General features: G+C 35.9%; 1 protein-coding gene and 1 long non-coding RNA gene across 2 annotated transcripts in view; both read left to right on the top strand.

The window, feature by feature from the left end:
* LOC135135279 (GTP-binding protein REM 1) overlaps positions 1-25,682 on the top strand; it is a 245,018-nt gene that overhangs the window by 201,107 nt on the left and 18,229 nt on the right. The window lies entirely within an intron of this gene.
* LOC135135499 (uncharacterized) lies at positions 2,848-3,074 on the top strand. Its single transcript, XR_010281575.1, has 2 exons — positions 2,848-2,977; positions 3,037-3,074. It is a non-coding gene; the product is annotated as an uncharacterized LOC135135499 (long non-coding RNA).

Genomic DNA, 25,682 nt, shown 5'->3' with positions numbered 1-25,682 from the left:
AGATTTACTTTTCATTTTCTTGGATGAGACATGGATATACCAAAACGGATCCATGGTAAAATTGCGGATCCATGATGATGACATCAAAGCTTGTCCTCCTAAAATAATTTTACATGCGGGTTGCTCTTTAATTGGGCTTTTAGAGGGATGCAATTTTCTCCTGGATTCAAAAGTAGATTCAGCAGATCACCACAAAACCATCACATTTTCGATATTTGCCATTTACTTACTTACATGTCACATTTTTGATACCTACTTTCTGACATTCCAGTTATACATTATACACTAGAACAATTATGTCCGCGGTTACACAGCTTAAAAAAAAAAGTTACCAAATCTAGTTACATCTACCGAACGTGAATTCCTTATATGCATATACGTAACTTTTTGAAAAATAATATTTTGAAATTTAGAACTGCTATTGTTGCCGCTATAAGATACAGAAAAAAAGAAAACGTTCCTTGGCATCAAAAAATTTTAAATTTAAAAAATCAATGGTCCCAACCACATATTAGGGGATCATTCTAAATGTGCAAATTATTTTTGTAAACAAAGTGGACAAGAAAGTTCGACAGGTTTGCCTTATGAATTTTCAAATTCTAGGTTGTATGGAAAATTTTATGCAGCTTTGAACAGGGTAGCAAATTTGTCATCTAGTTTGTTAGTTGATGTGGACAACAATGCCACGGAGACTTATAATGCCGTAATTAATAAATTTGTTGGTGGCAAGAGAATCAACTTTTCACTAAAGGGCTCATATCGGGGTAGATGTTATGCATCTGCAATTAGTTACAATACAAACGAAGCATATATTTTTGAATTGATGAAAAAATGTAATAAGAGCCAGATAACATATACCGAAACGTTTAGTGTTAGACAAATAAAATGCCACAAAAAGAAATATATTTTAAAAACAAAACAGCGCACACAAAATGCAGATTCTGATTATGGACATGTATCTAACGAAGCAAATGAAATACCTGATATGTCACAAATGGACTTAGAAACAGCGCAAAAAGTATTTCTCGAAAATCTTTCAAACGTTGATGTCTCTTTAATCGAAGAAAACACAAATGGCCAACGCAATAATCCAGAACGGTGCGCAGAAAGATCCTTTAGACTAACCGCAAGTTATTTTGGTAAAATTGCAAAATGAGAGAAACAACTAACACGGCTAATACTGTGAAAGACATTTTATATCCTCGCAAATCTAGTTCAGCAACTACTCTGCCAACACCTTTGCAACATGGCATAGAAAACGAAGCAAGGGCAATTGAAGCATTTTGTACTAACACCAATCATCACTACATAGTATAAAACAAAGTCTCTTTCCGCTGTCTGTCCCTATGTATGCTTAGATCTTTAAAACTATGCAACGGATTTTGATGCAGTTTTTTTAATAGATGAGTGATTCAATAGGAAGGTTTATACAGGGTGCCGCATCCAAGTCTGGACATAGGGAATTAACATGGCAAGTTGGTTTTTATTTTATAATATCTCCCCAGATCACTTTAAAGCTATTACTGAGTGATGCCTTTGTGGAGGTTGAAGAGGGCTATCGGCCAGTATTTTTTTCAAATCGTTGCATCGCGTTCATTTACTGTAAAAAGGTTTTAAAAATCGTATTTTGAAATTCGCGCCCGATCCGAGTTGTCGCGAAATGTTCCGTCCACGGCTGTAGAATATAAGGTTGGTACACTAAGGGAAATTTGGTGGAATAAAATTTGGGTGTCCTAGGCGGCTTTGGCGCGCATTAGATCGTTTCGCCATCTGTGAATTACGATTACACACTAACATCTTTATGAATGAAATTTTCCACTACTGCAATGGCAAATTGACAACTGACAGGCTGCCAAAACTGTCATTCTACTTCTAGTTGATGTATTATGATAGAAATTACTGTTTAAATTGGTTTAACGAGATCGCCAACTCAGAGAGGAACGTACATTTATACATAACAAACCTCGGCAACCGCAGGTTTGTTCGATATTTCTAGCACTATTGTTTCATGTAAACAATTATTAAACAAGCATGTGCGATGACCAGATAAACACAGATTCCTTCGAAAAACAAGTTGACAATGTACTGGTCAAGAACTTTTCGGTAATTGATTACATTAGCTACCGCGATTTTGCCGAATCCGCCCCCACAAAAACCTCATACAACACCCCTGATCACGTTCCTACCTAACCTTCAAATGTTGTACAAATATTTCTCATAACATTTGAAGAGTAGGAACGCGATCAGGGCAGGGGCGTTGTATGAGGGTTCTGCAAAAACGGTTTCAGAGAAGTCGCATAGTAGCTAGTGTAAACAATGGTCAAAGATGCTTCCAAAAGATTGAACGTTTAACATAAAAATTATTATTAAATGCTTTGATTAAATGTCAAAGTTGTCATTTATGTCGGTATAATCGTGTCCTTTTGATGTGGCAAAAATTAATGCCGCTAAATACCGTAAGAGGGACCCATTTGACAACGCGCGTCATGGCCAACTGGTACGGAAAGAAATTATTCCACCTACCGGAACGTGAATGAATGAAAGATACTCAACCTATCTATTCTACAGCCGTGGTTCCGTCGCACTGTCGAAGTTCGGCGATCGCGTCTTCAGATTAGTCATGCAAAATCCAAATTTCAAAGTGAAATTAGAAATTATTCTCAGAAATCAACGAACAACTCAAACTGATTTATTTTATCCGGTGTGATGATTATTGTAGGACAAATTAAACGGAATAAATGCACAAATTGATCCATTCATTCGTCATAGTGCGCGACCCTGTCGAACGATTCATCTCGAACTACACTCAGGCTGTATCCAAAAAGCCCGAGATGAAGACTTCGAGCAGCTGGTCCTCCTGTAAACCCCATCGATAGCATTCTGACATGTCCTGGGAGCCCTTCAAGCTAGGAATGTACATTCGTACCGAAAAGACGAAGAAGAAGAAGCTAGGGATGTACTCGCGCTGCCTCACTCAGTAATCACTGAACGACTCAAATTGAATTATTTTATCCAATATAACGATTATTATTGTAGGTCAATTTAAACGGAATAAATGCACAAACTGCACAAAATATTTTACTAGGTTATATTGGTGGTGCTGGTCGAGTCTTTATTACTAAAATCTCATTAAAATGTCATGTTCTACTGCGATTAGATGAAAATGCGAGGGCCCGCTTTTCTTATTGTGTGATGATAAGATTTACCATCAAAAGAGCTGGCGCTTTTGAAGAGAACCTTTTAATGAACCATTTAGATAACTACAAATAACAAAATTTAACAATAATTGTTGATGACTGAAGTAATGAAATATTGTACGAATCTGGAGAACTATTGCACTGTTTTCAAGAATTGCTCAAAAAGACTGCTCTCAGCAGCCGTACAGTAAGTACGCCAATCTTCAAAACTCCTACGCGTGTTGATTAACATTTGAGTTGAAATCTGAAGACAATATTGCTGGAGGTTTAGATCTGGCGAATGCACAGGCCAATGGGGCGGTGCAAACTTTCCATTCCAACATTGCGGGAAAATACTGGTTCAAATAAACAACATTTATGCGAGTTATATGGCTGGAGATTTGATCCTGCATGTAAAAGATCTGCTGCAGATGCCGCACCCTTCGAGTCCTAGGAAGTATTTGCTGATCTAACATATTGTCCTACTTCTGAGCATTCAATCCAGATTCGATGAAAAAAGGTGCATTGACATGATGTCCTAGAAGCCCCAGTCACACACTGACAGTTGCACGCCATTGATAACGATGGTCATCGACCACGTGAGGATTGTGTATTGTTCAAATTTGATCGTTCTGACGATTATAACTTCCCTTAAGACCAAATGAACATTCGTCAGTAAAACAAATGTTCCTCAAAAACTCTCCATCAGCCTAGATTTTCTCAAGCGTTCCTTCGTAAAACTCCATACGTGAGTAGTCCTCAGGCTTTAATTTTTTGTCATGATGCTTTTTGAAACTCTTCTATCCCATCTGTTTAAGATCCCTAGAAGACGTCGTGCCCACCTGATAAGAATCAGTGCCAGTGAATTGTTTCTACCACGGATCGTACAAGAGCTTGAGATAATTTGATTGGTGCCAATGACACGGCATCCCTTACAACAGTTACTAATTAGAAGTAATTTCACCACGAAAGGGTACAGGGGCGGGGCTTAAGTTGCGCTGCCACTGCTTGCACGATATTTGTAAGGCCAAACCAAAACAATGTTCTGCGCACTCCCACCACCTGTACCCTTTCGTGTTGAAAGCTACTCTAGTAAAAGTTTTTAAATGCATAATTCAAATTGTGGCGCCAAACATGCACCTGTTAACACCACCTGATTTTATGTAATTTTTATTATCTTTGAAAATAAATGTAACTTTGTTTTGTGAAATATTATTTTTTTTTGTTGTTAACACAATAAACAAATAAAACAGTAATACAAAAGTTTCTGAATCCCAAAACACATTCGTAATACAGAAAAATATTTTAAAATGTTGTTGAGTGAATGTTCTAGATTTCTCTCTCAAAAATTTCTTGTAACGAACATGTTTCCATCCGGCAAAAATTCCATCCCTGCTTAACGAATGTAAAATCAATGGACTTCCAATCTTTGGTGATTCAAAAAAAAGTGTGAAATTTATCCAAATTACCTACTAATTAAATTAACCGTCGAAGAACAAGCAGGCCCTCGCTTTTTCATCTAATCGCAGCTGCTCGAAGTCTTCATCTCGGGCTTTTTGGATACGGCCTGAGTGTAGTTCGAGATGAATAGTTTGACGGGGTCGCGTACTATGACGAATGAATGGATCAATTTGTGCATTTATTCCGTTTAATTTGTCCTACAATAACCATCACACCGGATAAAATAAATCAGTTTGAGTTGTTCGTTGATTTCTGAGAATAATTTCTAATTTCACTTTGACATTTGGATTTTGCATGGCTAATCTGCAGACGCGATCGCCGAACTTCGACAGTGCGACGGAACATTTCGCGACAACTCGGATCGGGCGCGAATTTCAAAATACGATTTTTAAAACCTTTTTACAGTAAATGAGCGCGATGCAACGATTTGAAAAAAATACTGGCCGATAGCCCTCTTCGACCTCCACAAAGCCATCACTCAATAATAGCTTTAAAGTGATCTGGGGAGATATTATAAAATAAAAACCAATTCCCATGTTAATTCCCTATATCTAGACTTGGATGCGGCACCCTGTATGTATAATAACATCCATTATATAGTAGAAAAATACTGTTATTTTTGAGGTTTCTAATGTGATGTAAATAATTACATTTTTTCCGCTTACATTGCAAACGCAGGCTAACCCTACGAGATTTATCAAAATAATGTACTAAGTGTTGTACACCTTGAAAAGGTCTACAGAAAACATTGTTTTACTCCGAATTTAACGCGTGCGAAGCCGCGGGCAAAAGCTAGTCTCTCAATAAGACAATGCGGCGTGTTTGTCGATAAAACAAAATAGTATATTACATATCGAGGGTGGTAAGAAGCTAATTACGAACGAAGTTTATACGCGAGCGAGCGTAGCGAGCGAGTGATGTAATATGAGTTCGTAATTAGCTTACCACCAGAGTTGTGTCATACATTTTTAGCGGCATCGCCAGACGGCTTAATAAATAAAAACGCTCTCGTAGAAATAAAATGTCCATATGCAGCCAAAAAGTTGACTATTAGAGAAGGGATAGACCTCAAGAAAATTGATTATTTGACAATTGATATAGATGGTAACATAACATTAAAGGAATCTCATAATTACATGTATCAGGTTCAAGGACAATTACACATTACAGAAAAAGAATTGTGTTACTTTGTGGTTTACACACATAAAGAATTTAAATATTGCATAATTCAACAAGACGATAAATTTTGGGAATATAATATGATAGAGCCCCTACAAAAATTTTATTTGCATGCCTTACTTCCGGAGATAGTAGATTCTCGTTACAAAAGAAGTCAACCCATCAGACAAATTCTAAAAAAAAAATTGTAAATATAAAAAATTTTATTTGCATTCGCAACAATAAATAGTAATAGTGGAATAGCTCTACTGGAGATACCACGTAAAAAAAAACGCGCCTATAATATTTTGTCTCATAGGTGGTGCGGAAAAGAGTATAAAAAAATTAAATTTAAATAAATGTGATTGTTCAGGAAAATAAGTGGTTAGTGAAGTGATGAGATTCTAAATCTTGTCAGTTTTGTGTATTGATTTAGATATAAAATGACAGATTAATAAAAAATACTGGAATAATTTTTTGTAAGAAATTATTTTAGTAGAATGTATAAAATTATAAAAATTTGCATACTTTTAATTCAAATTATGTTAGCAATGTAAGAAGTCGACTTGTAAAAGAGTTTCAACAATGTTCCTAAGCTAAGAGTATTTATGAGTTTTATGACCTGATCTGATTACCTGCAAGGGTCGGTCGGAAGGCTCCCTGCTGTGTAAAACTCAACCATTTATCGAAACGAATCATTTGTAAATAGGTTGCCTAGTTTCACTTTATTTTCATTATTCAATATTTTTTTAAAAACAAATATTTTGATAAATATAAATTTTAAACAAAAATGACCGGGTCTTCCCCATAGAGCTCGATGTTATCTTTGCACTGCCGTAAAAGTTGAAGCGAAAAATGCTCTCTCCTCGTCTAAAAATGCAATTTCCTTCGAAGAATGAACGATTAATTAAACACTAAACAATCACTTATTTTAAAAAATATTGTGTCTTCCCCAGATATTTAGACATAATCTATCAATTGAAATGTCGATGTTTCTTTCAACGTTGAAATTACGCCCGTAAAATGAACTTCGATTTAGTAAGCGGATTGTGTCTTCCTCAACGAAATTTTTTGGGGGGGATGATGCTTCGAAGATCGTTGGTTACCTCATATTGTTCTCATTTCCTGTCCAAACATCAGGAAGGCGGGGGTACTTGTGTGCTGGCATTAAAGGCAGAATTCATTGCAAATCTTCTTGTTAGTAGCTTAAAAGGCCATGTTTGATGCGATTCGTGACCAAGCTGGATGGCGCATTCGTCGCTGCATTACAGATGTTTGCAGTAATCCGACTGGTTTGGTGTTAGATGCCTTATATTTCTGGTAGGGGACACAGGTTTTGAGATGATCGGCGATACATCTGCTCATCCCAGGCCAATAATATCATTCGGTGATACAGCGGAGTGTTTTTTCTATTCCGTAATGACCGTCTGTTGGAGCGTACCGTGATCGCGGGTCTAGATAGAAGATCCGCGAGTATATTGACCTTCCCGGGCGCATACTGGATGGCGAGATGATACACCTGCAGAAGTATAGCCCATCTGGTTAATTCTTCCGTGGGTGATTTGAGTGTCATCAGCCACTTCAGCGGTTGGTGATCTGTTATCACCACTACGGAGATTTGTTCGATGTAGCGTCGGAACTTCCCGATGGCCCAAACGGTGGCGAGCGCCTCGCGCAGGTTTGGAGGTAAGTCTTGAGTTGTTTTAGATTCCTCGGGGAAGGTATGTTGGAGATCGCTTCTATCTTTTCTTTGTTTAGAACGACACCAAAGGCGGAAATTCAGTGTCTTTAGTAACGGACTTCTCGAACACAAGACTGAGATGGTTCAAATGGTCTCTGTCGGTGGCGGAAATGACAAATAAGTCGTCCAAATATGCAAACATGGTGACGTCAGGCAGGTGAAGCTTGAAATGGTCCATTAGGCGTTGGAAGGAGGCAGGTACATTGCGTAATCTGAATGGTAGACGGAGAAATTGTTACAGACCGATAGGACAAGTAAATGTGGTTTTATCACAGTCTTCTGGCCTCACGGTGATTTTCCAATACCCATATTGTAGGTACAGCGTTGTCATACATACAATCTTCATTACTGAATGTAGTAAGTCGTCTAGCCTAGGGAGCGGGTAGACGTTTGGTGTAGTAATGGCATTTAACCTCCTGTAATTGACACACAAGTAGGCTGTGTTCCGAAAATGGAGTGGGCGGTCCGCGGTAGCATATCTGCCTAAGAATTCGTTGAGCAGCCCATTAAGTTCGGTCTTTTTCCCTTCCGAGAAGGGCTTTCCTTCCTCTACACGGAGGTGAAGAGAGGAGAAAATTATCCGTGGTATCTCGGGAATTCCTTCATCTTGAGGGTAGAATACGTGTCGGCCCACATGTAGTCAATGGTGGTGGTTGCGAATTCCTCAGCTGGTGGCGGTGTGGCGCAGAGAGGATTAAACGTCACATTCCGCTTATGGTTCTGCTGGAGGGCTCCTTCTTGAGAAACTTGTTGCAGGGGTCATCAGCAAAGACGAAGTTCTTGTGTTTTAAGTCGAGGATGAGGTAGGTGTCCTCAGTAAAATCAATCTCGAGTAGCGTCTTCGTGTGTGGTTCTTCGGATAACTCGACAAAAATTGTCGGAATGGCCCTGCCTTCAAGTTTCACTGTTGCTTTCACGGCGTTTACGACCATCCTTTTCGTGGAGCTGTCCGCGAATCCTGCGACGATGACCTGTTGTCCCGTTTGGTAGTCGTGAGCCTTCAGACAGTGGTACACAGTTCCACTCGCGAAGCTGTTGCAACCAGCTGTGTCGTGGAAGGCTGTCTCTTATGAACGATCCACTTGAATGTCGATGGTGGGTCGCGGTCTCGATCTCGAAAAACTTATAGTGTGTGGGAATCAAAATTGTCTTGATCTTTTGCGTGGAGATAACTCTCTGTGTGTGGAGACAAGTCCCTGTACGCTTGAGTTTTAATCACAGTGTATAATAAGTTAGGTGTTACGACGAAGCGTATTCACCGTGCATCGACTTGACGCCGGTTTACTCACGATGAGCGGTCGAGAGAGACAGACAGCGGCGGCCTGTAACCTCTCACTCAGATCTGTTTAGCAGCGTTTGGCGGGCTTTTTCCCTCTGTAGGTGTGACAGATTTTGCTAGGTTTTCTCTGCGATTTCTTACTTGTTTTTTTGATTTATCAATAAAAATGGGTAGAAAATGTGTTGTGCCTAATTGTTCTAGCGGATACAAGGGTAATCTCGAAAAAGTGTCGGTGTTTCGGGTACCTAAAGACAGATTACTGGAATGGCAGCGCGCCATTCCAAGAAAAGACAGACAATTAACTGTTAATGATGTTGTGTGTGCCAAACATTTTAACAGAGAAGATATCGTAACAGAAGTGACAACGGAATGTTACACGGTAATATTCCGAAATATTTACCTACATATTTATTCTAAAGTCACAATCTCTTTTTATTAATTTTAGTACACTTTAAAATTTCCAAGATTGTCGAAAGATGCCATTCCTTGCATCTTCCCTGGATGTCCACATTATTTGACAAAAAATACAAAAAAACGTAGAATACTCCAAAGAGATGAACAGACTCCTAAAAAATTTTAAAAAATGGCTGCTGGCAGTGAAAGCATTATTGAATGTGAATATTTTCAAGTTACTTATTAATGGTATACGCTCATTATTTATATTTTAGCTATTGAAAATAAACACCAACAAAGCATCGAAATTTTATTTGATAGACTAATCAGCGAAAATATTTTGAAACTGCCGTCAAAATCGTGGGCTCTGCATATTATTACTGATCAGGGAAATGAAAATAAAAAAATTTGCATTTCTATGGTTACAGTAATAGACGAAACCGTTGAAATGAAAAAAATTGGTCTAAAGAGTTTAGACAGTACTTCCCTCGCTGTCGGAAACGTGACGACTGCATGCCTATTATGTTTTTTTTCGCAGTGGATTTCAAAGAATTCGGTTTTGTAGTTCCTGAATAAATCAATAAAATAAATTTACGCATTCATTAATTTTTTTGAGTCACCCTGTATATGCAAATCCAAAAAAAAATCAATGGAGTGATAAATTACAAGTACAGACTCATCATATTTTGTACAGTTTAGATAGGATTTATTCGGCAAACTTTCGAGCTGACGTCATCAATTTTTTGGAGGGGATAAGCAAATGTATTTTGACTAAACATTTATTATGCTTTTTATAACCTTAAAACATCTTCAAGATTTCAAAGCATTCGGTTTTGTAGTTCCTGAGTAAATCAGTAAAATAAATTTACGCTTTCATTAATTTTTTTGAATCACCCTGTGTATGCAAATCCAAAAAATATGAATGGAGTGGTAGATCACAAGTACAGACTGATCATATTTTGTACATTTTAGATATGATTTATTTGGCAAACTTTCGAGCTGACGTCATCAAGTTTTTGGAGGGGATAAGCAAATATATTTTGACTAAACATTTATTATGCTCTTTATGACCTTAAAACATCTGCAAGATTTCAGAGCATTCGGTTTTGTAATTCCTGATTAAATCAATAAAATATATTTACGCATTCATTAATTTTTTTGAGTCACCCTGTATACGCAAATCCAAAAAATATGAATGGAGTGATAAATTACAAGTACAGACTCATCATATTTTTACAGTTTAGATAGGATTTATTCGGCAAACTTTCGAGCTGACGTTATCAATTTTTTGGAGGGGATAAGCAAATATATTTTGACTAAACATTTATTATGCTCTTTATAACCTTAAAACATCTGCAAGATTTCAAAGCATTCGGTTTTGTAGTTTCTGAGTAAATCAGTAAAATAAATTTACGCATTCATTAATTTTTTTGAGTCACCCTGTATATGCAAATCCAAAAAATATGAATGGAGTGATAGATCACAAGTACAGACTCATCATATTTTGTACATTTTAGATATGATTTATTCCACAAACTTTTGAGCTGACGTCATCAAGTTTTTGGAGGGGATAAGCAAATATTTTTTGACTAAAGATTTATGATGCTCTTTATAGCCTTAAAACATCTGCAACATTTGAAAGCATTCTGGTTAGCAGATTAAAAATTAAATTTCAAAATGTTGTTTTATAATTTTGATTTTTTTTCCAAAAATCTGGACGTTTCGGGTGAAAAGTCGATTCAGAGTTGTAAACTACATGTGTAGGACTATGTTATTTTATACAATTGAAAACCCATTTACTATGTACAATTTTGAAGTGACGTCATCGCATTAGTGGTGGGGATGATTAGACAAATTTTGGTTAGCGTTTTACCATCTACATGATATTCTTAATATAAGTACAAAATTTCACAACAATCGGTCGAGTACTTTCGGAGATTATCTGTCTAATAAAAATCCGGGACGGCAGACGGACAGACGGACAGACGGACAGACGGACAGACGGACGGACAGACGGACAGACGGACAGACAGACGGAAATGGGAGACCTATTTCTTCGTCTTCTAGGGGTCATGAAAGATCGAGAAAACGTAAAAGTAGAGAGTCGGCCGACGGACTCGATTACAATACTTCCTTTGCTTACGCTCGGGAAGTAAAAAGCATACTAATAACAAAAGACGGCCTCAAGTGTTTTATTTTTGGATCACCATTTTTGCCACCTACTTTAAATGAAGTTAACAGTGTACAAACGCTTCAGACGTTTTTAGACTATTTCGATAGTTTAGAAGTTTGTTATGGAGGAGCAAAAATAAATAAATGTCCTTCCGCTTTTCAGACCTCGTTTTACCAATTTGATAGACACTGTAACGTTTGGAGACACATACACTGCACTTACACAACAAATCGAGGACAGTAATGTTTTTACTGCAAGAAAATAACACGGGCTCTATATGATTTTCAACGAAAGAATAAAACGTTAATTACCACAAAACTGTCATCTTTACGGAAAAAATTGAAAATATCAAATAGGCAACAAAACCGATTACAAACAAAAACCAAACGTATTTTAAGTGAATTAAAACTGTCTAAAGAAAAAATTAAGAGAATAGATGAAGAATCATTGTTCAATAAAATTGACAATTTAGGCAATTTACCGTTGGCTCAAAAAATTTTGATCAAAGAATGTTACAAAATGACAAAATATAATAAAAAGACTTCCAGACGTTATACTTCTGAATGGTTGCTAACGTGCTTATTTCTTCATATCAGAAGTCCAGCAGCGTATAGATTTTTGAGAAATAATGATATATTGCCGTTACCTCAAATTTCAACTGTGAGAAAATATTTATCTCGTGTAAGTATTAAGTGTGGATTGGACCAACAATTTTTTGAGGCTTTTAAGAAAAAAGTAGAAGGGAAAAACAGTTTTCAAAAGCAAGGAATCCTTATATTTGATGAAATGACGGTAAGGCAAAATATTGAATTAAATGTTACAAATACAAAACTGATAGGAATACAAGATTTTGGACTTGAACATCCAAAAACATCTAAAACTGCGGATAAAAAGGCTGATCATGCTTTAGTTTTTTTGTTCAGCTCTTTGACAGATCAGGAGTTTAACCAACCTGTTGCTGTGTATGCAGCGAAAGGTCCTACAAATGGAACATGTTTGGCTCAATTAATGATTGAAGTAATACGAAAGTTAGAATATTGTGGTGTTGTTATTCACGGGGTAGTATCTGATGGTGCCAGCACAAACCGGAGAATGTGGAAAGAATTTGGAATAACTGGTGAATTGGATAATGCCGTCAATAAATGTGTTCATCCACTAGACGAACTTAGATATTTATTTTTCTTTTCTGATGCGCCTCATTTAGTAAAATGTTTAAGAAACAGATTTTTAAAGGCATCCATTCTTCAGGTAACAAAATATTTTACATAATATGTTCTGGCTTTGTAGTACTTTTATTTTAGACTGCTGATGGAAAAGTAAACTGGATGCATTATAAGATGTTATTTGATTATGACAAAAACCTTCCACATAACTTGAGAATTTGTCCAAAGTTAACACAAATGCATATTCAGCCAACAAATTTTATGAAAATGCGTGTTAAACTGGCAACACAGGTGTGTCAAAAAATATGACCGATTTATAAAAGCTTACTTAAATTTTAAATTGAATGCGAAATTCGACGAGACATTATACACGGTAATGAAATGCTGCCAACAGTGTTAATACCTGATTTTCTTAATGATATTTTAATATTTAATTGGGCCTCTATAAACTAGTTGCTTAGGTTTTTTTATTACTTACAGTCATTATAAACTATAATTTACTACAAAAACTTAACTGGGTATAAAATATGTATATATTTTTACTTCCCGAGCGTAAGCAAAGGAAGTATTGTAATCGAGTCCGTCGGCCGACTCTCTACTTTTACGTTTTCTCGATCTTTCATGACACCTAGAAGACGAAGAAATAGGTCTCCCATTTCCGTCTGTCTGTCCGTCTGTCCGTCTGTCCGTCCGTCTGTCCGTCCGTCTGTCCGTCTGTCCGTCTGTCCGTCTGCCGTCCCGGATTTTTATTAGACAGATAATCTCCGAAATCGACCGATTGTTGTGAAATTTTGTACTATATTAAGAATATCATGTAGATGGTAAAATGCTAACCACAATTTGTCTAATCATCCCCACCACTAATGCGATCAAAATTGTACATAGTAAATGGGTTTTCAATTGTATAAAATAACATAGTCCTACACATGTAGTTTACAACTCTGAATCGACTTTTCACCCGAAACGTCCACATTTTTGGAAAAAAAATCAAAATTATAAAACAACATTTTGAAATTTAATTTTTAATCTGCTAACCAGAATGCTTTGAAATGTTGCAGATGTTTTAAGGCTATAAAGAGCATCATAAATCTTTAGTCAAAAAATATTTGCTTATCTCCTCCAAAAACTTGATGACGTCAGCTCAAAAGTTTGTGGAATAAATCATATCTAAAATCTACAAAATATGATGAGTCTGTACTTGTGATCTATCACTCCATTCATATTTTTTGGATTTGCATATACAGGGTGACTCAAAAAAATTAATGAATGCGTAAATTTATTTTACTGATTTACTCAGAAACTACAAAACCGAATGCTTTGAAATCTTGCAGATGTTTTAAGGTTATAAAGAGCATAATAAATGTTTAGTCAAAATATATTTGCTTATCCCCTCCAAAAAATTGATGACGTCAGCTCGAAAGTTTGCCGAATAAATCCTATCTAAACTGTAAAAATATGATGAATCTGTACTTGTCATTTATCACTCCATTCATATTTTTTGGATTTGCATATACAGGGTGACTCAAAAAAATTAATGAATGCGTAAATATATTTTATTGATTTAATCAGGAACTACAAAACCGAATGCTCTGAAATCTTGCAGATGTTTTAAGGTCATAAAGAGCATAATAAATGTTTAGTCAAAATATATTTGCTTATCCCCTCCAAAAACTTGATGACGTCAGCTCGAAAGTTTGCCGAATAAATCATATCTAAAATGTACAAAATATGATGAGTCTACTTGTGATTTATCACTCCATTCATATTTTTTGGATTTGCATATACAGGGTGACTCAAAAAAATTAATGAATGCGTAAATATATTTTATTGATTTAATCAGGAACTACAAAACCGAATGCTCTGAAATCTTGCAGATGTTTTAAGGTCATAAAGAGCATAATAAATGTTTAGTCAAAATATATTTGCTTATCCCCTCCAAAAACTTGATGACGTCAGCTCGAAAGTTTGCCGAATAAATCATATCTAAAATGTACAAAATATGATGAGTCTACTTGTGATTTATCACTCCATTCATATTTTTTGGATTTGCATATACAGAGTGACTCAAAAAAATTAATGAATGCGTAAATATATTTTATTGATTTAATCAGGAACTACAAAACGGAATGCTCTGACATCTTGCAGATGTTTTAAGGTTATAAAGAGCATAATAAATGTTTAGTCAAAATATATTTACTTATCCCCTCCAAAAACTTGATGACGTCAGCTCGAAAATTTGCCGAATAAATCATATCTAAAATGTACAAAATATGATCAGTCTGTACTTGTGATCTATCACTCCATTCATATTTTTTGGATTTGCATATACAGGGTGATTCAAGAAAATAAATGAAAGCGTAAATTTATTTTACTGATTTACTCAGGAACTACAAAACCGAATGCTTCGAAATCTTGAAGATATTTTAAAATTATCATAAGCATGGTAAATTTTTGATCAAAATGTATTTGGTCGTCCCCCCTAAAAAATGTATGACGTCACCACAAAATTTTGCTGAATAAATCCTGTCTAAAATGTACAAAATATGATGAGTCTCTTCCTGTGATTTATCATTCCATTCAACTTTTTTCGATTTGCATATACAGGGTGACTCAAAAAAATTAATGAATGCGTAAATTTATTTTATTGATTTAATCAGGAACTACAAAACCGAATGCTTTGAAATCTTGCAGATGTTTTAAGGTTATAAAGAGCATAATAAATTTTTAGTCAAAATATATTTGGTTATCTTCTACAAAAAACTGATGACGTCAGCTCAAAAGTTTGCCGAATAAATCGTATCTAAAATGTACAAAATATGATCAGTCTGTACTTGTGATTTATCATTCCATTCATATTTTTGGATTTGCATATGCAGGGTGACTCAAAAAAATTAATGAAGGCGTGAATTTATTTTATCGATTTAATCAGAAATTACAAAACCGAATGCTTTGAAATCTTGGGAATATTTTAAAGTTATTATAAGCATGGTAAACTTTTGTTCAAAATGTATTTGTTCATCCCTCCTAAAAAAATTGATGACGTCACCCTTAAATTTTGCTGAATAAATCCTATCTAAAATGCAAAAAATATGATGAGTTTGTACTTGTGATTTATCATTCCATTCATATTTTTTAGATTTTCTTAAGAGGTGGTTCAAAAAAATTAATGAAGTCAATTTATTTTATTGATTAAATTAAAGGCAACACTTATTATTAGTATTACACCCCAACCAACCCAATTTGGTAGACACAAAATTTGTTAAAGGAAAAACTCGGTTGAAACATAAGGGTAGCACGCTTATTTACATCGACTTTAACATTACAGACCTGCATTTGTTTTATGCGCTCACTTGGTTCCGCGAATGTGAAATAGACATGTTTATAACCAACCAATTGTAAATTTCACCGTCAAGAATTAAAATAAAACCCAATGTTTTATATAATAAGCGGAAGTCGAAGCAATAAAACCGATGGTCGTTTTGTTTACAGTTTCTCTGTTTGACTCTCACGTATGCTGTTACGCTTGTCATCTTAAATTAAGAATGTTTATACATAAACGATTTTCAGTTGCCTTTCATATTACTAGACAGCGGATTTTTGTCGGGCTACGTCACGATTATAGGTGGGGACGCGCTGGATCGCCGGGACTCAGTAGCGGGTGATAGATAATCACTGAATTTAATCAGTACTAATTCCATAAATATGATTAACGATTTATTAATCAAACGGCTAAGTAAATGAGAACGGGAATTAACAGCAGAGTGCAACGAAACAGCGTTATTCTAATCTCAAATAAACGAAGTGCAGTCCGCAACCGCAATGAATTCGCATCCCGTACGAGCCGTACCGAGTTTGGCCTTGCCTAGCTCGACAGAAATCCGCTTTCTAGATATTACACACCGGCGCCGTATACGTGAGTAAATTGTTTCGTTATTTTATTGATTATAAGAAATCAATATTCAAAACGACCCAATTCATTTTCCCGAAAATTTGGGAATACAATAATTTTATTCTTAGTATTACACTACATCTATCCCAACTGATATACGTGTCCTTGCAAAAATGTTGATGACGTCATCACAATTTTTTTTTAAATTCCCACTACAAAAATGTAATGAGAAAAAAAAACACAATAGGCATGCAGTCGTCAAGTTTCCGACAGCGAGGGAAGTACTGTCTAAACTCTTTAGACCAATTTTTTTTTATTTGTTTGAAAATTGTCATGGAAACTATCTAGATGACTTAGTTTATTGCGGTAATAGTTTTTTCATTTAAACTTTTATAAAATTGATTTTAAACGTTCGTTCGAAGAAAAAATTATATATATATCACTTGAGCAAAGTGCCATTTCCTCCCTCGAATTCTTAAGGCCCTCCGCTACGCGTCGGGCCGCAATCTGAATCCGCGGGAGGAAATGTTTCACTTTCCTCCCTTGATATATAAATAACTATTATTCACAATCGGTATGTAATATGTCATTTGCCAACTTTTTTGAAGTTTGAAAGTGAGCAAATGTTTGTCATCTTTACGAACCTCGTCGGAGGTCGGCAAATTTTTTGCGAACCTACACGCCAGTGAAGGCTTGATTTCTGCAGTATTGTTTGATTTTCAAATAAATTGTTCCTTAGATAAACACCCACTTCTACCCCAGCATATGGTTGGAAAACAACCTAAATAAAGCTACAGCTTTAGCGTATTTGCCTCAAATAATTTAATAAAAAACTTGACAGATTATAATGTCAATTTTGACATGGAACGCCTGCTGTCTAATTATGAAATGAGTGAAGTGAATTTTTATTTCCATTTATTTTTATTTATAATGATTGTGAATAAAATAGTATACATACACTCGGTGGACGTGTTTCATTCCCGTCTCACGCCTGTTGTTGACCTCGACGCTACGCGTCTCGCTCCAACAATCCGGCGTACGACGGTAATGAAACACTACCCGCCTCGGTATGTAATATACTATTTTCTACTCCCACATAGTAATCCATGAATTACGAACTGTTTAGCCTCATAGTAAAACCATAGTTACACCCACTGGCATGTAATGAATGAACAGGCACGTAATATATATACAGGGTGTCTCAGAAATAAGTACATTAATTTTAACCAGTAACAGAACTCGTGAAACGGGACAACTTTTATATATAGCATTTTTTTGAAAACTCAAGTCTAATTTAGAATTTTCCCACCCATATATTCACGAGCCGTCTATATTCACCTTAAATAATAACTTAAATAATAACAACACTACAACAATAAAGAAGGTACCGTAGCAATTGTTTTGACACTGATAATCATTTTTATGTCAAGTGTATGTCATTAAACGTCGTCTCTTTAAAGTTTTTTTGGCACAGATTTCTAATTTATAGACGAAATGTGTTGAAATGGCTTTGTCTTCAAATCTTGAATCCACCGATATCGTTTTAACCTACGGTGAGGCTCGGAGAAACGGCGCTCGCGCCCAAAGAATTTTTTCAGAAAATCTCCCAAATCGTCGTCTGCCACATGTGTGCACTTTTAAGAACGTTGCAGCATCTTCGAGAGTACGGATCTTTTAAACTTGCAGCTCAGGATCGGGGTAGGTTACGTAGTAATAGAATTGCTAATATTGAAGAGGCTGGTTTTGGAAAGTGTCTAAGCTCGACCGGGCACTAGCACGCATCACTGTCTAGTGTGATGTATCGGAGAGTAGTATTTGGAGGATACTCAGAGAACAACTGTACCCCTTTCAGGACCAGAAAGTTCAGTTATTGAAACTAACAGACTTACCACGTAGGCAAAACTTTTGTGAGTGGGTTAATAGAAAAATAAACGAACAAGCAAATTTTGTATTTCTTGTACCATCAACTGATGATGCTGGATACACCCGGGAAGGTGTAATCAAGACCCACATTTGGGCCGATGAAGTTCCATCCGCCATTAGGGAGCAACATTCACAATTTCTCTCTAAATGTTTGTCATATTGACATGATTAGAAAAATACGTATCTTAGTAACTGTTTTTGACCATAAATTATTATTAATTATAATAATTATTAGTGTCCATGGGTGACTGAGGATCCATGGGCGGGTAACCTTAATTGGGATAAAACTTTAACAATTTTTAACTTGATAATTAAAAAGTTTCCGAGAAAACCTTATTAAAAAAAGTTGTTGATTTTGATGAGCTCTATAACTGATTAAAATTAATGTACTTATTTCTGAGACACCCTGTATATTACGTGCCTGTTTGAATAGTTTCCATAGCAACTATAAATATTTGCTTTCCCAAAAAAATTTCTTCTGAAAGTGATTCTTCATTATAGATCGTAGAAAAAGTATATGACACAACTCTGGTGGTAAGCTAATTACGAACTCATATTACATCACTCGCTCGCTACGCTCGCTCGTGTATAAACTTCGTTCGTAATTAGCTTCTTACCACCCTCGATATGTAATATACTATTTTGGGCTCCTGACATGTAAACGTCAAATTAACATTCAAATGACATCTTCGGAAACATCAAATTTACAGTCATCCTGCGACTTTGTTTTATACTATGTAGTGAAAACAAAGTCGCTTTCCGCTGTCTGTCCCTATGTATGTTTAGATCTTTAAAACTATGCAACGGATTTTGATGTGTTTTTTTTTTAATAGATAGAGTGATTCAAGATGAAGGTTTATATGTATAATAACACCCATTATATAGTAGAGAAATACTGTTACTTTTGAGGTTTCTAATGTGATGTCGTAAATAATTACATTTTTTCCGCTTACATTGCAAACGCATGTGTATTATAAAAGAAAAGCAATTGTAAAATAAGTCAGATATCCCTTAAAAATATGGCGCTACTGAATTAAAACCACGGTGTATAATAAGTTAGGTGTTCCGACGAGCGCGTGAAACGTGTCCCCCACTAGTCACAGATTTGGAGTGAGAGAAACAGAAGAGGGCGGCCGTCATTTGACCGCACTGACGGGAAAGAGACGGGAGAAGTATTTGTCGGAATTAAAGCCATTTAGGTCAAAAAATCATCAAAATTAATTATCCGTTGTATTAAAATAAAAACTTTAAACATTTTTAAAATAATAATTTATTTAAAAACATGAATGTACAATGTAGTTCTTTTCGCCTTCACATATTATATTAGTTTCACTCACTTCTGTTCGTTTCACAAGACAACTAAAAAATATCTATTAACCATTATCTACTTTACTGTTTGAGAAATAAAAATGTACCATTATTACGTAGTCTGCAGTCGAGACTCGTTTCTTTTTTCTGCACATGTCTTGGTTGTTTTCTCTTGTTCCTGTTTATAAAATTGTTTAATTCGCATAATTGTGTAAAAATATATTGCCTTTGAAAATATTTCCAATCTATGCTCTTCACAAGAAAAGGGAAAGTAAATAGTCATAAAATTTTTTGTTGCGAATAGCTCTTCAATTGTTGCATCGAATACAAACACAAAATCGATATATTTCATAAGTATCCCTTCCACCCATCGGAACACATTAAACATTAACGAATCTGGATGGTTTAACCACCCCCTGGATTTTGTACTAGTAAATTCATATGTACTAGAACATGGATCTTCTTTGTTGTATAACTGTTCACGGCAAATATTACATTTTGAAGTATTGTACAATTTTTTTGCGACAAATCCAGCTAAGTAATAAATGATGTTGTCAACAATTTCAGTTGTAGTGACATCTTCAAATAGTTGTTCGTCTATTTCGTTAATTGGTGAATCTGTATCTAAAATATATTCAATTTTCCTTTTTATTTTCTCAACATGATTTTTCCCGCATTCTGGATTTGTTTCAAAAATATTTTTGAAGTCATTAAATGATAACGAATGATTTGCAATAATATTTTCCTGGATCTGTGTGCAATTGCCAAATTTCGGAGGTTTTAATAATTTATAAACCGATAACATTCGGTATAGCTGCAAAAAAGTTATAAATGTGGCATGTCCATTGGCACAACCTGCTTGTCGAATTGTGACGAAAAATCTCTGCAAAAAATATAGTCTCTGTGGAATAAAGAAAAAATACATATCGCATTCAAAAACCCTCTGAAAATAAACATAAATTCTGTTTACTGAATGTTAAAACAACACATAACCGATAAAAAGGGAGTAATTGTTTTAAGTAAAAATAAAATTCAACATAAAATGCTTGCTATTACTATAGCGACGACCAGTATTTTTTAGTGCAAAGTGTTGTTCAAAAGCAGCAATTCACTACTGCAATAAAAGTTAAAACCCTTTAATAAATAAAAAAGTAAACCTAACAGCTACTTAGATAAGATAAGAACCTAATGCCCCGGCAAAAACCAAAGAATTGTTGGCGTAACTTTTCGATGCGGAATGAACGCAAAATGTCAAATACAAAGCGGGTATGTGCAATTGTGCATGTTATAGTTAAGTATCTTCATTATCATTATCTACAAGAAAACGAACTACATACCACTACAAGCATCAATGTGTAATTTTACGAAGCAACTTACCTCTAAAGGATCTTGGTTCATTTTATTTGTTAAAACGTATTTAAAACCGTTTGACAGAAGATACTTACAAAGTTCAATTGTTGACAAAATCGTAACACGCAGCCCTTCTGTCGTGGATTTTGTCAAGAATTGACTTTTGCTAATTTTTCCTTCTTCTACCATTCGTTCCCATTCGTTAAACCATGCTAGATTTTCATTTAAAGTCTAAGACATATTTTAGTATTATGATTTGTACGAAGGTACATCCCAAAAAATACTATTCGTTGAATTATGTAGCGTTGTTTATTAGATGGTGGTTGCGGACAGACTCGTAGTCCGTTCGAAATATACATTGAATTGAACAGTGAAACGGGTGGGGGTAGAAACATGGGGTTGGTACCAGTGGTACCAACATGCTCCCCCACGTTGAAGCCAATTCTTCGATAAAAAATATATATACAATACAATAAAATAATCGTAACAAAATTATCAAATTAAAGTCCTTGAAAATAATAGTGCTGACGCGCTTATGTTTCCAGCGGTATCGCACACACCTTTTTCACAGATCGCTTAAACAGGCCATTCGCGGTTTTTACGGTCACTACGCGCACCACACTATCTTCACCAGGATGAAGTTCTGCAATTCGTCCCAGTTTCCATTGCATGGGCGGTAGATTTTCCTCCATTAGCACCACCAATGTGCCGACGTCGATGGCTGTTGCTGGACCCCGCTGACCCCTTGGTCGGCATTGTAGCTGCGATAGATATTCCTTATGCCAACGCTTCCAAAAATGTTGCTGTATAGCTGTTGAACTCTTCTCCATCGAGATAATCGGTTGCTTGGGATCACTGTGAGGTCTTCCTCAGCATGGGCCGTAATGGGTGCCCCAATTAAAAAATGACCCGGCGTTAAGGCGTCGAGATCGTTAGGGTCACAGGATATGGGTGTGATAGGTCGTGAATTCAAACAAGCTTCGATTGCTGTTAAAACCGTGTAAAATTCCTCGTAATTTAAATTAGCGTCACCTACTACCCTTTGCAAATGCTGTTTAACACTTCTGACCGCTCTCTCCCACAAACCTCCGAAATGTGGGGACCGCGGAGGAATAAAATGAAATTTTATGTTTTGGCAGGTCAATCGCTCGGTTATTTTGTTTTGGAAGGCTTGGGCACGAAAGAGCTGCCGCTCGGCTCCTACAAAATTCGTGCCGTTATCGGAAAATATTTCCGCTACCTTACCTCGCCGCGAAGTAAACCGTTTTAAGGCCGCTAAAAAACCCTCGCTAGTTAGATCTCCTACCAGCTCCAAATGTACTGCCTTGGTACTTCAATTGCACTAGCATAATTATCGCCTGAGACTGCGAGACATTCGATGGCTCTGAACGCTTCGTCTTTTAAACACCCGCGGAGATAATGGAATTTTCTGATATCAGAGATACAATTATCATCGTGAACTAGTGACTTGTATGAATCATAAAATGTGAACCATTCACAGTGCTTACCTGTGAATATCGGCAACGGCAATGGTTTTAAATTTGCAATTAACTCTGACCTATCCATGGAACTAGAACTATTGAAATTAATAACGGTCGAGTTTGTTTTATGCGACGAGTTTGATGAACTAGGATTATTTTTGATTATTAACGATTTAATTTGACCTGCTGTTTTATAAAACTGATTCTCAACCTGGGCACGTTCTCTATCATTTTCTACGTCCCAAGTTTCTTCATCTTTACTAATATCTTCGAGTTGCAATACCTCAATTTGCGCTTGAACATCATTATATTTCTGTAAACTGTCCGTAAGATTATTTAACCGCATTTCCAGTTCCTGAATACCGTCTTGTTCGCTGATACTGTTCTGAATTCGCGTGATCATCCCTTTTAAGATTTTACGTTGATTTTTCAGCTCTTTTAAATTGTTTGCCATGCTAATAGCGGGATAAAAACTGCCAAAAATGCCGACGATTTGCAATGAGTAGCAGGCAAACGTATCCAAAATACCGTACCGAATACAACGGCGAAACTTGTTTGAATACGAATAATGTGAGGGGCATACAAAGGAAAAAAGGAATTGATCTGACCTTACAACCAAGTGGATGCTTCGTCTGTCCTCTGAATTTCGATGGTTCGGTCTTCCCTCGAATGAATTTTCGCCTTGAAGCAATCACTGCAACGGTGATCGTATATTGTTGATTGATTTCTTGTTTTGACCACTGCAATGGTGATCGTATATTGTTGAAGATGCGTATACTGAACTAACGCGAGTTTTACGACTATCTGCACTAAACGCGAGTTTCGCGAATTACTACACTAGCCGCGAGTTTACAAATAACTGCACTGGTTATCGTATCCGGCTCGAAGGACCATAAAATGTACGAAGGTACATCCCAAAAAATACTATTCGTTGAATTATGTAGCGTTGTTTATTAGATGGTGGTTGCGGACAGACTCGTAGTCCGTTCGAAATATACATTGAATTGAACAGTGAAACGGGTGGGGGTAGAAACATGGGGTTGGTACCAGTGGTACCAACATGATTAATGTAGTCTACTATAAGGAATTCACGTTCGGTAGATGTAACTAGATTTGGTAACTTTTTTTTTTAAGCTGTGTAACCGCGGACATAATTGTTCTAGTGTATATAGTATTTCCACCGATAGATTAGCTGACAGAAAAGTCACCAAATAGACCGCTGTAAAAAGTAGTGCCAAAGGCGCTTTATTTGAAATATAAAGAAATTTGAAAATAATGTTGAACTACGTAAAATTACTTTTAATATTAACACAATTTATTTCCAACACACAATATTATCTCTACTGGAACATACACTTCGAATAACATTATGTACTTTATATTGAAGTAACAACCTCTGTAGGGCATCTTAAATTAAAATTTTCCTTCTTGAAAAATGAATACGCATTGGCAATCATTTTCTGTGCCACGATGTTAACAACAGTCATACTGCACCGGGTTGAAGAGGGCTACAAAATATAATGGTATATAATGATTGCACAGAATAAATCAACAACTCACTCTTGCGTAATTATGAATTTTATTCGTAATGTCTTCCATGGGGTCCATATGAAAAGTTTTTTGACACAAACAACTTAACCTAAAATGTCCAAACTTCAGCCACTATACAAAAAACAGCACAAAGGTCTATAATATCATACCTAACAAATCAAAACAAGTAAAAAAACACACACACTAAACGCAAAAAACACACTTTTTAACATTTTGAACCAAAATTTTAAATTAACGTCAATTAGCTGATCGACCAAAACACAGGTTAAACGAAACCGGCCAACTGGCGCAGGCATAGAGGCGTAGGAAATTCGTTGCGCGGGAAAAGGAACGTTGGTTGCCAACTTAAACTACAACTCTTTAACTGCTTTAAGCGTATAATGTTAGTATATTTTGGATTCTCCGGTTGGCGATTGTGAATTCAAAATTTTCCAATCTATCGCTGGAAATAGTATAATGTATAACTGGAATGTCAGAAAGTAGGTATCAAAAATGTGACATGTAAGTAAGTAAATGGCAAATATCGAAAATGTGATGGTTTTGTGGTGATCTGCTGAATCTACTTTTGAATCCAGGAGAAAATTGCATCCCTCTAAAAGCCCAATTAAAGAGCAACCCGCATGTAAAATTGTGAATCTTTTCCCTTCACTAGTTATTTTAGGAGGACAAGCTTTGATGTCTTCATCATGGATCCGCAATTTTACCATGGATCCGTTTTGGTATATCCATGTCTCATCCAAGAAAATGAAAAATAAATCTTCACCACTATCACGCAATTAGAGATACCGCTTTAGAAATTTGATTCTGGTACCTATTTAATGTGAAAACCTTCACCTTCGGAAACCTAAATTTATACGTGTACGTATTACGTACAATTATTCTCCAAGCCGAGTATTTTCCCTTTTACAAAACAATAACGATTATATAAAACTAAAAACCAATTGTAGAGCGGACCCAACAAAGCATGTAGGTATATAAATCTGGGCAGTCGTCTTTCTGATTCTGAGTATAATATTAACGGCACCGACGCCGTTGTATCGGTATTGTTTTAAAATTCGAAAAACACTCGAGAACACTAGCGAACTTTACGGAAAATATTTCTGCCACCAGTTTAACTGTTTCCGTTTTACCCAAGCATTGTCTATTTTTCCCAGTAATTTTTTCAAAACCACGAAATATTTCTTGTTTCTTTTCCTTTAAAATGCGCTTTCTCGTGACTACTTTTGTGGAAATTGTTTCCACGCTGTATTTAAGGATTTTCTTCAAACGAAGCGTGTTGAAATTAGAAAAACATCGTTTTTTTCCAGACAATTCAGATTTGACATTTGAATTAGAAAACTAGACAGTTGATACCAATCTTTAATTTCTAGTGATCTTAAGATTGCAACTTAACCACAGAAAAATTTCTGTCAGCTACTTCTACCGAACGTGAATGCTTATTAAGTAAAACACGTACATCAAAATCTTTGCTATTTTCTCGAATACCTTCTAATGGATGACGGCGGTTTAAGGCATCAAATAAGTTGTTTACACGCTTCGTAAATTTGATGGTACTATCAACTTCCTCAAACTCTTTATACTTTTGTTTAAAATAACGTAAGCCATCTGCGACTGAATTACTGAAAATCTGAAAGGT

This window comes from Zophobas morio, unplaced genomic scaffold, assembly GCF_036711695.1.
Source record: "Zophobas morio isolate AGI-343-1 ecotype UQ-CSIRO unplaced genomic scaffold, CSIRO_AGI_Zmor_V1 ptg000024l, whole genome shotgun sequence".
NCBI classification, from domain to species: Eukaryota; Metazoa; Arthropoda; class Insecta; order Coleoptera; family Tenebrionidae; genus Zophobas; species Zophobas morio.
Note: the sequence above shows the minus strand (reverse complement) of the source record. Positions and strands in the feature narration are given on the sequence as shown.